Source organism: Hemiscyllium ocellatum, chromosome 31, assembly GCF_020745735.1.
Source record: "Hemiscyllium ocellatum isolate sHemOce1 chromosome 31, sHemOce1.pat.X.cur, whole genome shotgun sequence".
In the NCBI taxonomy this organism is placed as follows: domain Eukaryota; kingdom Metazoa; phylum Chordata; class Chondrichthyes; order Orectolobiformes; family Hemiscylliidae; genus Hemiscyllium; species Hemiscyllium ocellatum.
In genome coordinates, this window is record NC_083431.1 from 23534601 (window position 1) to 23550656 (window position 16056).

The following is a 16056-nucleotide window of genomic DNA, read 5'->3' on the forward strand; positions in this document are numbered from 1 at the left end:
TCCACACAGACAGTCGCCTGAGGATGGAATCAAACCCTAGTGCTGTGAGGCAGCAGTGCAAACCACTGAGCCACAATGTAACCTGGATGGGAGAACTGTAGACAGGATTTTACTGGTGGTGTCAAATTAAGAAGCCGTTGCCAGACTATTGTTTGGAGGAATGCAATTGCACCCTTCATGTTCTGACTGGTTTGCCATAGCTTTGTGACATCTACCTCTGTTGGAAGTGACTTTGTGTGCAGTCTATGGGGGCCATTACAAACAAATCACTTGAAACATGGTGTCAGAGTTGTACAGCTGAAAAGGTGTGTCAGAGTTGTAAGCAAATCAGTCCTGAAACCCTAAATCAACAAGGAAGTAGTTAAAAGAAACATCAATGAGCAACTTTGAATTACTAAGTGAGTCAAAGTGACTGTGCATTTTTCCAATACCTGCTACTATGGAAATGAAAAAAGGCATGAGAAAAAAATTGGGCAAAATTATGAAAAAAACAACAGAATTATTTTTGAAAAACTTAAATAAGAGTTGCGGTCCTGATTTTAGTGTTTGGGAACATGTGCTACGCTGGATTGCAGCTTGGATCATATTAAGGAACAAAAACAGCTAGTCAGGAGAGATTTTAGAGCATTTGGAAGTACAGTTTGAACCCAGATAAAAGTCATTCATCAGCAGTGCATATTCAACATCATGGCTCAAGAGGAAGGGGAGAGTCTTATGTGATCACACTTCTACATTCAAGTAGAAATATGTGGTGTGTCAGAGCTGTAAATAGCCAGTCACTGGACTGACAAATGAGGAGCGAGTAAAGGATTCTGGGTCCATACTCAATGGAGTTTCGAATGATGAGGGGGACCTGACTGAAACTTACAGAATACCGAGAGGACTAGATAGAGTGGATGTGGAGAAGAAGTTTCCACTATCAGGAGAGACTAAGACTGAGGACACAGTTTCAGGGTAAAGGCCCAACTCTTTAGAACTAAGATAAGGGAGAATTTCTTCAGCCAGAAGATGATGGCTGAAACTCATTGCTACAGCAGGCTATGAAGGTCAGTTCGCTGAGTATATTTTAGACAGAGATAGGTAGGTTCTTGATGAGTAAAGGGATCAAAGGTTATAGTGAGAAGATAGAAGATTTGGGTTGAGAAACATAACAGCCATGACCAAATAGTGGTGCAGACTCAATGGGCTGAATGGTCTTACGCTGCTCCTATATCTTATGGTCTCATGAATCCTGAGAGTTTGGATAACTGAAAGTTGATCTTATCAGACTTCGGATGATTTCAAGCATTAGAGATCCTACCATGACAGAAGATCTGCAGAACAAAAAGACTGCGCTCTCAAAGCTGTCAAAATGTGCAGAAATTCTGAAGTTGTCAAGCTGGTCTGAAAATGTGTTGCTGGAAAAGCGCAGCTGGTCAGGCAGCATCCAAGGAGCAGGAGAATCAACATAGCGGGCATGAGCCCTTCTTCAGAAATCATGAGCTGGTCTATATTATTGGGAAAACAAATGAGGCTTTTATTATGCTGAGAGACATTCCAGGTCAAATGAGAAACAACAATATGAGAGGAAGGAAACAATATTCCCAACAATGCTAGGACGTAAATATTGTAGAGGACATCACACAGTAGTAAAGTATCTAATTAGATTAGATTCCCTACAGTGTGGAAACAGGCCGTTCAGTTCGACAAGTTCACACCGACCCTCTAAAGAGTAACCCACCCAGACCCATTTCCCTCTGAGTAATGCACCTAAACTATGGGCAATTTAGCATGGCCAGTTCAACTAATATGAACATCTTCAGATTGTGGGAGGAAACCAGAGCACCTAGAGAAAACCCACACAGAAGCAGGAGAATGTGCAAACTCCACGCAGACAGTCGCCCCAGACTGGAATTGAACCTGGATCCCTGGTACTGTGAGGCAGCAGTGCTAACCACTGTGCAGCACATTACAAGAAGCCACATGCGTTTTGCCATAAAGAAAACATCCATGAACCAATTGATAGCTGATCAGATCCTAGAAGTTTACATATTTTATTTAATTTCATTGTTTTTATTGGCTTTGGATGTCTTCTTGGTGAATACCTTCTTGAAGCAAATGAAGATTCTGAGAATAATGTGGCATCTACCAGGGATGGTTACTTGTAAGTGAAGCTGGATGAAAGCAGCAGTTTTCTAAGGTCATTTAAAACATACAGATGGTTGTACATGCTGCTTGGCATTTGTACTGCTCCCTTAATAAAGTCATCATAGTCCTACTGGACTGCATGGTTGCTCTCTTATTAGAGAGAAATAACTGATGGGGGGGCTTAACCTGAAGGTCACCACACCTCAGGTGAGGGTAGAGATTGAGAAGGAGTGTCCTTCACATTAATCTCAGTCAGTGTGGGAATTGAACCCAAGCTGTTAGTATCACACTACATTGCAAGCCAGCCATTCAGCCAATTGAACTAACAGACCCCAATAAGAGTAACAACACAGACAGCAGGTGATTGTCATAGAGCCTTCTGTAATGGAACTTACTGTGGATAATCTGCTAGTCTATGGGTGTGTAGAGGCACAATGGAAGAAGCCATTGCAAACCACAATTGGAACTTCGGGTGACTCCTCGACAGAGCTTGCCAGATGAACCTGATGCTGAACAGAGAACGATGCAATTGGAGTGCCTGAAGTCAAGTAGATCAGTCATATACTGACAAAAAAAGGATTTTGTCTTAATGAGGTGAGAGCCAGCACAGAGATGCAGTGACCAACAAATATGAAAGCATTGTAATGATTTATTGGATTTGAGAACTATTTTGAAAGGTTTTTGTCTAATTTGTCATCAGAGTTTGAGCCTCAACATAGGCTCATTGCTAGGGATGCTCAATACAGGACATTTTTCTATAACAAGTGCTTCAATAGTGCAAATTCTCTATAATGTGTTTGACAAAATGGGGACATTGTTTCTCAAGCGCAAACTTTTAAAATACATATTGGCTGTAACATGATTATATCACCAACACTTTGAGCACTGTTTCTAAAGTGTGATTTTTCTATAACATGGGGTTGCACAAGAATGCAACTATCACTTTACAGAAGAAATAGCTGGATTATTTGATTATAGAACCAGAGCTGCTTTTACCAGATTCACACAGCTACAATGTCGATGGTGAAATCAGCTTGCACTGTGATTCCAGTGAGACAGGAATTTGAGTAACTTTTTGTGATCTCAGCTATGTCTGATTCATCTCCTGCACTCCAGCCTTGACCTCTTCTCCTTTTGCGTACAACAGCAATAGGTCCCCACTTTCCATCCATCAGCTTCCACAACCAAAGGATCATACACTGTTCTTTCTGCCATCTCCAGTGGGATACTACTGCCAGACAGATACTCCCCTTCTCTATCTTATCAGTATTCCACAGGGACTATTCCCTCTAGAACACCCTGGTCCACCCCTTCTCCATTCCCAACATCTCCCCATACCCCCATGGCAACTACTCATGCAATTGCAGAAGGTGCAACACTTACCTATTAATCTTCTCCATCCTCATTATCCAGGTCAAGCAGAGATTTGTCTGCACTTCATTCAATCTAGCCTACTGTATTCACTACTCATAATGTTCACTCTTCTACACTGGGAGACATCAGGTAGACTGGGTGACTGCTGTGCAGAACACCAAAGCTCTGTCAGTCAAAATGACCTTGAGTTTCTAGGTCCTGTTTTGCATGGGTTGCTCCCAGCAAAGCCAACCTATTCTCAACGATCCATACTTCTTATTAAAATCCTACCCAGTATATATCTCCCCCTTGGGTCATCATCAGCAATCCCTTTGTTTGCCTTCCCTTCTATGGTCTCTCTCGGTACAGCTCCATGTATTCCAGTCACTCTATCCACTGCATTCCCCTCACTGCGTCATCAGCATAACTACCACCCTTTCCCAGCTGCTTTCAGTTCTACATTAACTCGGTTTTTCTCCCTAATGATGCTGCCAAACCTGATGATTTTCCTCAAAGTTATCCCCAGATAGAGACAAAGTATCTGGCTTTTATCTTTGCTTGTGAGCATTTCAATCAATCCCTGTTTGAGAGAGAATCAACGGTAGGTGGAATCTGACTAAAGGTGAAGCCTCTATAAACCTACTTTCTCATGACAGAGAGAAGATAAGTGATGGTTTAAACTGAGGGTCACCACACCTCAGTTAAAGTAAGAGGATTGAGAAGGACAATCCTTCATGATAACCTCAGACAATGCAAGAATTGAACCCATGATATTAGCATCACAAACCAGCCCCCAGTCAACTGAGCGACAAATAATTTCAAAGCAGCCTTTTCTAACTGCTTCTATGTGCTCCAAAGTGTCTACAAAGAATGCAGACTTCATTTGCAAAGATATCATCTGGACCTGTCATAAAAGCACAGGAAGCATATATATTGTCAAGGTGTTGTTGATAGCAGCATTCCTTGTGAAGAAAATCAAGAATGTAAGAAAGGAGTGTAAAATCTTCATATGCCTGGGAAGCAATAGTTCTGGAAGCCATCAACCCAACAAAGACATTGAATCTGAAGGAAAAATATCTTATTCATATCACTGTTCTTTCGTAAATCCCTGCAATATTTGGAGAATTGCATCTTGTTGTATATTTCATGGGTTAAGATGGCATCTTATACAAAAGCTCTAGAAGTCACTTAGGAGATGAGAAAGGAGATGCTAATGTGCATCCATGTAAGCTGCAATAGAATTCTATCTCGTCTGAGGAAGGGAAGAGAATGCCTCTACTAGCTAAACATGAACAATGAGATGAATGAGTATATTAGCCAGTGCAGGGCCTGTAACAATTACATAGCTAAGCAAGCTAAAGATCTGCTTTTGGTACAGGTTATCCCAGACAGATCATGGATGAAGATTGGAGTAGACCTCTTCACTCTCCCAGGAATTGATTATCTTTCCATGCCACTTATTATTCGGACAACTGAAAGTGAAAACAGCTTACATCAATGACTACCAATAAGATTGCAAAATGCCTGAAAAAACATTTCAGTTATTATGGCATTTCAGCCATGGTGATGAGCAACAACACTCTTCAATTCACAAAAGAAGAATTCAGTCACTTCACAAGGGATTAAGAAATGCAACACCATTATCCCAGTCAAATAGAAAGATGGTGATTTGTCAAATAGATCATAATGAAATTGAGAAAATCCAGTCAGACTTCTGTAGGTAGTCCTCAAGTGGTGAAATTTACCAACTGAAGATATGGAAAATGGACCAGTCCAAAGACTAATGTCACACCGTAAAACTGTTCTTCTAAGAGCAAAACAAAGTCCACTGAAGTTGTAAGTAGTAATAGTACGAGTGGTAAGTTCAAGGTGAAGTGACAGAAAGTCAAATTTCACTTTGACAAAGACTGACATTTCATTGCCAGGCTGAGCAATGCAGAGACAGTCAAAGTGCAATTGTTCATTGCTGTCAATAAATGGTAGACCACATGATAACTTGGGACCAGTGGAGAGCAATTGTTATTTCACTTGTACACAGCAAATGTCAACAACTAAATAGAGTTTTGCAATCACAATTAAAAAAAATTGTGGCTACACTGCAGGCAGCAGCTCAGGAAGAAGTGATCTCACTGCGTGTACAGATCCCAGAATGACCATCAGTCCCATGGGCCCTCTTTTCCCTAATAACGCAAATAGAGTCATAGAGTTATACACACGGAAACAGGCCCTTCGGTTGAACTTGCCCATGCCAACCAGATATTCTAGATAAATCTAGACCCTTTTGCCAGTATTTGGCCCATATCCCTCTAAACGCTTACTATTCATGTACCCATCCTGATGCCTTTATATGTTGTAATTTTATCAGCCTCCACCACTTCCTCTGGGTGCTCATTCCATACGCACACTACCCTCTGTGTGAAAAGGTTGCCCCTTAGGTCCCTTTTAAATCTTTCCCTCTCACCTTAAACCTGCATCATCTAGTTTTGGACTCCCCCATCTTGGGGAAAAGAGCTTGGCTATTCACCCTATCCATGCCCCTCATGATTTTATAAACCTCTCACCCCTCAGCCTCTGGCGCTCCAGCAAAAATAGCCCCAAACTGTAATCATCAGAACAGTTTTTGCCATGGTAATGGCACACCCTAGAAAAGGAGTGCCACCCTAGGAATGAGTCGATATAGAAAAAATGCCAATGGAAACTTGCCTGTGTACCATTTGGAGATCTGCATGCATTAAAATCTATATATGTAATGTGTGTGAGGAAATGGAAGAAAGTAGAACTTACTTGAATGAATACATTGTTTTATTAATGATTTGTAACTTTCTTTCTAATAACATATATTGGGCAACTTGCATAACTTATAACTGCAAATGCTACTGCATGAAAATATCTAAATGTACTTGCTGGCTTGCTGTAGTCATGTGACTGCCACCTTGTCTATCATAGAATAAGACAGGTGCAAAAAGGTCCAGAAAGGATGACATCCCAGTTCTGGGACCAGGGCTTAAGATTCATTGACCTTATGGTCATGAAAGCCACCATATAAACATAAGTCTTTTTTTTAATATTGCTATTACATAGAAGTAAAAGAATTGAGAAGAAAGTTTATCACCTGTTGGGTTACTGGAAAACATAACCTTTTTACTCAAATTGACTGTTGGGCTGGTAGCATAATACTATATGAAAGGAAATTAAGTGCCTAAGTGAAAAGGAAGATTATAAACAGTGACAGTGAAAGGGTATGAAAATGTGATTTGGAAACATAGCTCCAATTGAAAAACCAATACCAGCGCTTGCACAATGATCTAATTGTCTGCCTTCCATTTAGCTATTTCTCCAGCATTGTAGTGGTGATCAGGTTAAGGAGACCTTCTGCTCATTTCTCTATATCCTCGAGATCTTATGCTTTCCTTTCCAATTCCTCGAGACCTCAAAGACCATAAGACCATAACACACAGGAGAGGAAGTAAGGCCATTTGGCCCATTGAGTTGGATGGTCATCTGTTCTTTTGAAAGTAAATGCAAGCTCAGGAGGCACCATCCATGAGCATTATGATAAAGGAAGAGTATACACAAAATACTTTCCCATTGGCTTGTTCATGTGTGGTAAATGAAATGTAAAAGTCCTCTTCCCAAAGAATCCCCCAATTCTAAAGCAGTCTTTGCTCCACCAAGGTTCTCCCTCCATCACCAATGAAAATTCCTTGGATTCACCTTTGGCCAAGCCTTGTAATTCTGATTATGGGGCTCCCAAAAGAACAGGGATGGCCATTCTTTGAGGTGTCAGATGACCTGCTACCCTATCACTCTTTGAACATCTGAAAACAATCTGAGGGGTTCTCAGAGCTTAATTGTTGTTTGCTCGGAGCATTTTGCACATGGAAATGTGCATCTCTATTCAGGATGAAGCTGAAAAGTATTGAATGGTTGTTTCATTTTGGACATTTAGTCTGACATCCATGCACATTGACATATCATTATCAGTATGCTAGATAAAGCTGAACACAGATGCAAAACAATATTTCTAAAATTCGCAAATCAACTAAGATAAATATAAATGGCAGTTGAACACAACTGACCTGAACTTAAAAGTTCATTCTGAAAAATGCAGGAATGTGTACTAACGGAGTTGCTGAATGTCCATTTATGACAAACATGCAGCACTTGTGTGTCAAATGTTGTTCATGCTTTATTGTACCACAAGAAAGTATATCAGAACAATTACCACAGTTTACAGCTTTTCAACTCTATTAAATCATGAACAGTCTTGATAAATCAAACAACGCATTGATACTCTACGTGAAAGAATTGAGCCTCAATTCTAGCTAAATCCATTGCACAAAAAAAAGGAGTGAGATGGAGTGGGGGTTGGGAGTTGAGAGGTGGGTGTTTGAGAGGTGGGGGCACGCACACAACATTAAATTTATTGGTACCATTGAAGTCAAAAGAACAGTAAAAATGATTGGGATGTAATTGGGCATCTGTTCTCAATTTTCCTGGGTATGTGATATGGATTTTGCTCAAATTAGAAAGGAAAATCAGAAAACAGATGTAATACTAACCACCTCCATTGAGTTTCAGTTCTTACAGCTGGAGAAGATTGTAAGGGTTGAAAAGGAATTTGCATGTTTAGGACCAAAATTTCAATGGCCGAGATCAATTGTCATTCCTGATGAACAGCTTACGTTTGAAATACTGACTCTCCTGTTCCCTGGATGCTGCCTGACCGGCTGTGCTTTTCTAGTCCCACACATTTTGATTCTGATCTCCTGCATCTGCAGTCCTCACTTTCTCCTGGCTGACATCAATTGTCAGGTTCAAGGACTGCAAAATCCTTCATACGTAATTCAGACCTTTGGAGATTGGGAATAATCTGAATGTGCAGTTTAACGCTAACATGAAAGCAGTATATTGGGTCAAAGTCTTTCACCTGATTCATGTCCTCTGTGCTGCAAGCAAATTCTACCAGGATGTTTTGACTCATGGCCTCACCACCTCATTGTCCTCAGCAGTCTTGTTCCGATTCTGTGTAATTATCTGACCAAATGCTGTGATCCAATTCTCTATACATGACCCGTCCATTCCATGTCTGCATCTTTAAAATCTATTTACCTCAGATATAGAAGTAAAATCCAGGCTTCTCAGTGCCTGACTGCTTGTGGACCAAAACATGTTTTTCTTTATAGCTTTAAACATCTCTTCACTCCACTTTACAGCCAACAGCTTTGACTAAATGTAAAATTAAAAAAAACTTGTTTTGTGGAAAGCAACTGAGCATTTATTTAGTACCTCAATCCATTGAAACACCATGTTTTTCACTATACAGTAAGAAGGAATGGGAATGGAAGCATATAGACTCACTATAATATTTGCATTATCTAACACCGACAGAAAAATTTGGGCTGGTCCTACTGTATATGCCTCATTGAATATTATTTATTCCAAGTTATTTATTATCAATTTTATATCTTAATTCTAAATGGTGGAAAGCTGTTTCATAAAATGATGCAGCATTAATGGAGGCTAATTGGACAATATGACTGTTTTGCGAATGTTAATGTAGAATTTCCTTCCAGTCTCTTACAGGTACTGAATTGCAGATTATGACAGCTTGTTTCACGGGATCCTCACACTGTGACGAAATGATGTAATTTGTCCTTTTCTTTCCTGAAGAAAGGTTGAGACGGAGGAGCTATGTGAGCTGCTCAATGCCAATAAAGTAAACAGCTTGTGAAGCCTCTGGGTTTTTTTTTAAAAGTTGGCACAATAGAAGCAGCTTGAATGGGTTGGGCCAAGCTCCCATAGAAATAGGATTTTTAGTTTTAGCTTTCTGCAATTACTGGGGTCTTGAAACTGAATGTGGAAGCTCTTTATCTTCTCTCTGTAATAGCTAAAAGCTGAGATTTTCATCCTGCTGCTAGAATTGTATGTGACACAATCTATTTTACTGAATTTGCCTTTGTCCTGGGTGTGTTTATGGGATGTTACTATGTTGGAACAGCTAATTGGTAGTCGTTAATCTAACTTAGTTTGTCGAGCATTTCCATTTGCTATTTTAAAAAAATGAAGAAGTGTTGAGCATCTTAAAAAGTATTAAGCTAGATATGTCCCCAGATTCTGATAGAATCTATTCCAGAATATTGAGGCATCCAGGAGAACAAATTGCTGGAGCTTTGATAGACATCTTTGTATCCTCTTTGGCCATGGGTGAGATCCCAGAGGGCTGGAGAATAGCCAATGTTGTCCCATTGTTTAAGAAGGTAGCATGGATAATCCAGGAAATTTTAGCCTGATGGGCTTCATGTCAGTGGTCAGGAAATTATTGGAAAAGATTCTATACACATTTCAAAGCAAATGGACTTATTAGCTATAGACTGCACAGTTTTGTACGGGGGGATGTCACGTCTCATTAAATTGATTGAATTTGAGGAGGTGACAAAGATGATTGATGATGAAAAAGTGGTTGATGTCAACATGGACTTCAGTAAAGCCTTTGACAAGGTCCCAAATGGCAGACTGGTACAAAAGGTAAAATCACATGGCATCGAGGGGAGCTAGCAAGATGAATATGGATCTGGATTAGTTGTCCAGCACGGTATAGATCAGGTGGAGACAGGGCAGAAAAATGGCAATGAAATTCAATTCTGATAAATGAGAAGGGACGTACAGATGGAAGTTATACAGTGAATGACAGAACCCTTAGGAGTCTGGATAGGCAGAGGGATCTGGGTGTGCAGGTCCACAGATCACTGAAGGTAGTTGAGGTAAAAAAGACATATGGCATGCTTGCCGTCATTGGAAAGCGCATTGACTATAAGGATAGACAATTTATGTTGCAGTTTTATAGAACTTTACTTTGGCCACACTTGAAACATTGCGTACAGTTCTGGTCACCACACTTTCAGAAAGATGTGGATGCTTTGGAGAGGGTACAGAAAAGGTTTACAAGGATATGGGGGATTTCAGCAATGAAGAAAGGTTGGATAGACTGGGTTTGTTTTCACTGGACTGCAGGAGATTGAGGGACGACCTGATAGAAGTTTGTAAGATTGAGAATAGCATAGACAGAGTGGAGAGTCTGAGGCTTTTTCCCAGCGTGGAGGGGTCAATTACTAGGGACACAGGTTCAAGGTGCAAGAGGGGATGTTTACAAGAGATGTATGAGGCAAGATTTTTGCACAAAGTGTGGAGAGTGTCAGAACGCACTGCCAAAGGAGGTGGTGGAAGCAGATACAAAAGCAGCATTCAAGAAACACTGAGACAAATACATGAATACGAAGGGAACAGAATGATACATATCCTGAAAGTGATCACAGCTTTTGTATGGATGGGCAAAATGTGCCAGCACAGGTTTGGAGTGCTGAAGGGTCTATTCCTGTGATGTGTTGTTTTTTGTTCTGTTTTATTTCGATAGGGTTACAGTGAAGCCAGTTCTTTAATTTTTATTGTGTCTGTATTTTAACTGTGGTGTAAAAATAAAGTTTGTTTGTAGAATCATAGAGTCATTTGGAATGGAAGCAGATCATTCAGTCCAACCAGTCCACGCTGACCATAATCCCAAACTAAACTAGCCTCACCTGCCTGCCCTTGGTCCATATCCCTCCAAACATTTCTTATTCATGAGCTTATCCAAATATTTTTTAAACATTGTTGACTGTACCCCTACCTGCCACTTCCTCTGGATGTTCATTCCTCACACGAAACACTCTCTTTGTAAAGAATTGTCCCCATGTCTTTTTTAAATCTTTCTCCTCTCACCTTAAAAATATGCCCTCTAGTCTTAAAATCCCCTACTCTAGGGGAAAAAAAAACACCTGTCATTCTCCTTATCTATAGCCCTCATGATTTTTAAAAAGTCACTTCTCAACCTCTTATTCTGCAGTGGAAAAAGTCCCAACCTATCCAGCCTCTCCTTATAACTCAACCCCTCCATTCCAGGCAACATCTGGATAAGTCTCTCCTGAACTGTCTCCATCTTAATAATATCCTTCCCTCTTCTGAGCGACCAGAACTGGACACAATACTCCAGGAAAGGCCTCACTACTGTCCTCTATAACACCAGCATGATATCCCAATTCCTACACTAAAACATCTGAACAATGAAGGTATACAAGCTAAACGCCTTCCTAACCATCCTATGACACAAAAGTATTGAGTACCTTACACTTACCTTTAAAATAAGAAAACGTTAAGGTCTAGGCTATCTTCCTAAGATATTTTGAGGGGCTTAGGTCTGGTCCATAACACACACTGATGCAGTAAACTTCTAGACTGAATCACAGTTTGAGATTTTCATATTAATACCAAACTCATGGCTCCTTTAAACATTTCTTTTACATCTTCTTTGATGGCTTGGTTATCCTGGGTGTGGCGAGTCATATAGACCAGTCTGCTAGGTTGATTTCCATTCTATGCTGAATTAACTAATCTCAGAAGGGACATTACTTGTTGTGTAGAAAGTGGTGGGAGGTGGGCGCTGACCTGTGAAGCATAAACACTAACACAAACCAGTTGGGCCGAATGGCCTGTTTATTTATTGTGCACTCAATGAAGGTTGTTCTCAATGCTCCAGATTGAGGACTTGGAGAAACTACAACTCAGCCAACTTGCCTGACCGCTAGCCAGAGGCTGTTGTGGAACTGAGGGTGTGCACACAAGCGAGTGTCAATAGGATTATTCTTGACTGTATTTTTCCTTACAATCCATGCTCATACATAAGAACATAAGAATTAGGAGCAGGAGTAGACTATCTGGCCCTTTGAGCCTTCTCCGCCATTCAATAGGATCATGGCTGATCTTTTTGTGGCCTCAACTCCGCTTACCCGCCCTCTCACCATAACCCTTAATTCCTTTGTTGTTCAAAAAACAAATTTATCTTAGCTTTAAAAACATTGACTGGACTAACGTCAACTACTTCACTGGGCAGGGAATTCCATAGATTTACAACCCTCTGGGCAAAGACATTCCTTCTCAATTCAGTCCTGAATGTACTGCCCTGAATTTTGGGCCTGTGCCTTCTTGTCCTAGTTTCACCCGCCAATGGCAGCTACCTCTCTATGAAGGGAATAAATAAGGTAGACATAATTTTATATGTTTCGATAAGATCCCCTCCCATTCTTCTAAATTCCATTGAGTATAATCCCAGTCTACTCAGTCTCCCCTCAAAGCCAATCCTCTCAACTTCAGAATCCCTCTTAACCACCTCCCCCCTCCCCCAACTCCTCCCCCCCCCAACCCCCCACTCTAGTACCAGAACATCCTTGCTCAAGTAAAGAGATCAAAACTGCACACAATACTCCAGGTATGGCCTCACCAGCACCCTGCAAAACTGGAACATAACCTCCCTGCTTTTAAACTCAATCCCTTTAGCATTGAAGGACAAAATTCTATTTGCCTTCCTAATTAACTTTTGTACCTGCAGCTCAACCCCTAGTGATTCATGCACAAGGACACCCAGGTCCCTCTGCATTGCATCGTGCTACAACTTTTTACCATTCAAGTAATAGTCCTTTTTGCTGTTACTCCTACCAAAAGAGATGACTTAACATTAATTAACATTGTATTCCATCTGCCAGACCTTTGCTCACTCACTTAAAGTTAGTTAATGATCGCTGTTAAGCTCTCTTGTGAACAATGGTCACTTGGATAAGGTGGTGAAAGGTGAATATATTAAATCGGCCAATATTGCATAAGGGAGATGGAATGATGATATTTCTATATCCACTGGTTGTGGGAAGTAATCAATGAATTGCTGGATAATGTATATTTACCACCTAGGTGTGACTGTTAGTCAGATGTTGAAGGCCCTAAAGGAGCCTTCCACATCCATCAAAGTTTTACCTGCACATCCACCAATATCATTTATTGTATCCGTTGCTCCCGATGCGGTCTCCTGTACATTGGGGAGACTGGACGCCTCCTAGTAGAGCGCTTTAGGGAACATCTCCGGGACACCCGCACCAATCAACCACACTGCCCCGTAGCCCAACATTTCAACGCCCCCTCCCATTCTGCCGAGGACGTGGAGGTCCTGGGCCTCCTTCACCACCGCTCCCTTACCACCTGGAGAAAGAACGCCTCATCTTCCGCTTCGGAACACTTCAACCCAGGGCATCAATGTGGACTTCAACAGTTTCCTCATTTCCCCTTCCCCCACCTCACCCTCGTTCTAAACTTCCAGCTCAGCACTGTCCCCATGACTTGTCCTACCTGCCTATCTTCTTTTCCACCTATCCACTCCACCCTCCTCCCTGACCTATCACCTTCATCCCCTCCCCCACTCACCTATTGTACTCCATGCTACTTTCTCCCCACCCCCACCCACCTCTAGCTTATCTCTCCACCCTTCAGGCTCTCTGCCTTTATTCCTGATGAAGGGCTTTTGCCCGAAACGTCGATTTTAGTGCTCCGCGGATGCTGCCTGAACTGCTGTGCTCTTCCAGCATCACTAATCCAGAATCTGGTTTCCAGCATCTGCAGTCATTGTTTTTACCTAGATGTTGAAGGAAGTCTGCTCAGAGGTCTTTGCATCCTGGACTTATGGATAGTGAGCCAGACCAAGGGTAGATGCACAGACTTTGTTCTACACCAAATGATCAGGAACAAATTGGATGAAAGAAGAAGTATAAGCAAATACCTGAAAATTTTCTATCTTCATGGGGTGTGGACATTGCTGGCTAGGCCATTTAAAGTTTGCGTCAATAGAGATAAGAGGCAGCAAAACATTGGTGCTGCACAGAAATGTGAAACCCAGTGCCATTCCTTTCCATTTCAACTTGAGGAAACTGAACTGCACAATTCTGGCCCAGTAACATAGGATATCAGATGGCATCTGGACCGGGCTCAGCTGTGGTGCCCTCCTTTGTGAAATTGCCAAGGATCACAATTTTATCAAGCTATCAGAGAGAGGCAGGTATATGGGGAAACCAAAGCCCCGAAAAAAAGACAAAACTTCAGAGAAGCAGAGGAGAAGGAAGGAAATTTAATTGCAAAGAGGAGAAGCATAATTTCCAAAGAAGTACTATTTTCAGTAATGCTTGATGATAAGCAACGAGGTTTAAGCCACTCAGTACCCTGGATAAACGTCAATGAAGCTTTGGACAATCAGTGAAAGCATCAGGCTACTGCTGTGCAACCTCAAGTTATGTTCCAGCTGTAGGTCTGAGACCACATAAATATGAGGGGAGAAAAATCCCTTTCACATAATTAGCAACAAATCCACTGAAAACTGGGCAGGTCAAGACTGAGTTTCATAAGGTTGAGGAAGTAATCTGGTGTGAAGAGTCGGCTGGTGTTGAAAAGGAGAATGAAAAGCGTTGTGAGTTCATTTAACAAATAACTCACAGATGTTCAAAAAAATCATGCTCCAAGCAAACCACATGTTGCAGATATGCAAGGAAATTTCAGAATGCTCATGCATAAACCTAATATATATCAAGAATTAAAACAACATTAAAAGCAAGTGTGTTTACTGATTGAGATTCCAAAAAATGTGGCAGATGTTGCAAAATGAGTATTGTCGCACTTAAGAGTTGTGATAAATGATCTGCTTTTATTATTCAATAGTACACAGTACAGAAAGGTTAAGTGGGAGCTATCTCACTGAACTCCAACATCAAGTGATCTGTTGTCATGATGTAAGATGCTTGACTAATAGAAAATGAACAACTTATTTATGACATCTATAGCAGCGCTATAACAGCTGCAATCTTTTAATGAGCCAGGGACAGAATTTTAAACTTTTTTCACATTTTATCTCACGTCCTTGTATGTTTTGAAAACCTACTTTAAAGAATTCTCCACCTTTGCACCTTCAAATACTTTTCCCACAGCCGCAGTGTAGGGAATCTCTGCTTTCTGTTTCGTACTGCACTGTTATGGAAATGTGCAGCAGGAGATTATTTGGGTCAGGAGGGGAATAAGCAAGATGTCTGTTCCTCTTTGATAGTGCTCCATCTAGTGCTCTGGCTTCAATTGAGGCAGGCAGGTTCCAGTTTATATTTACAAGGTAAGAAACAAAATGCTTTGTAAATCCCTCCTCACCCTTAAACACTTGGGAAGTCACGTGCAGTGAGTAGCTAGATGTTTGTTCCCAGCTTTGGCAGATCACCATTCCTTACAGAAGCACAAAGTTGAAAAATCATGTCATATTTTTATGGGCAAAATGTATGACACTATGCAAACAGTCTAAAAAAGCACCATGGTGAAGGCTCAAGCCAGTACGAAGATCTTGGGGCTCACTTAATCCTTTTCAACACAGTTTTGCAGTTTAAGATGGCAAGATCCTGTACACTACAGTCTTATGACAACTTCACAGATATCCATTATTCTGTGAACACTGTATGAAATATGACTGAAAACATCTGAGAACTCCATTTCTCTCCTGCAACATGTTTTCTGCAACAACTCTGTGTCAATCTTAAGTGAGCAATATGCTGCTGAGGGACCATTAGGATGGCTCTTTGCTATCGTCAATCAATGAAGTTTCAACTCTACCGTTTGCCTTTTGCAAACACAATACATGTTAAGAAAATATTGCGGACAACGAGTAAAATGCTGTAGTTTAATCTCTGGGTC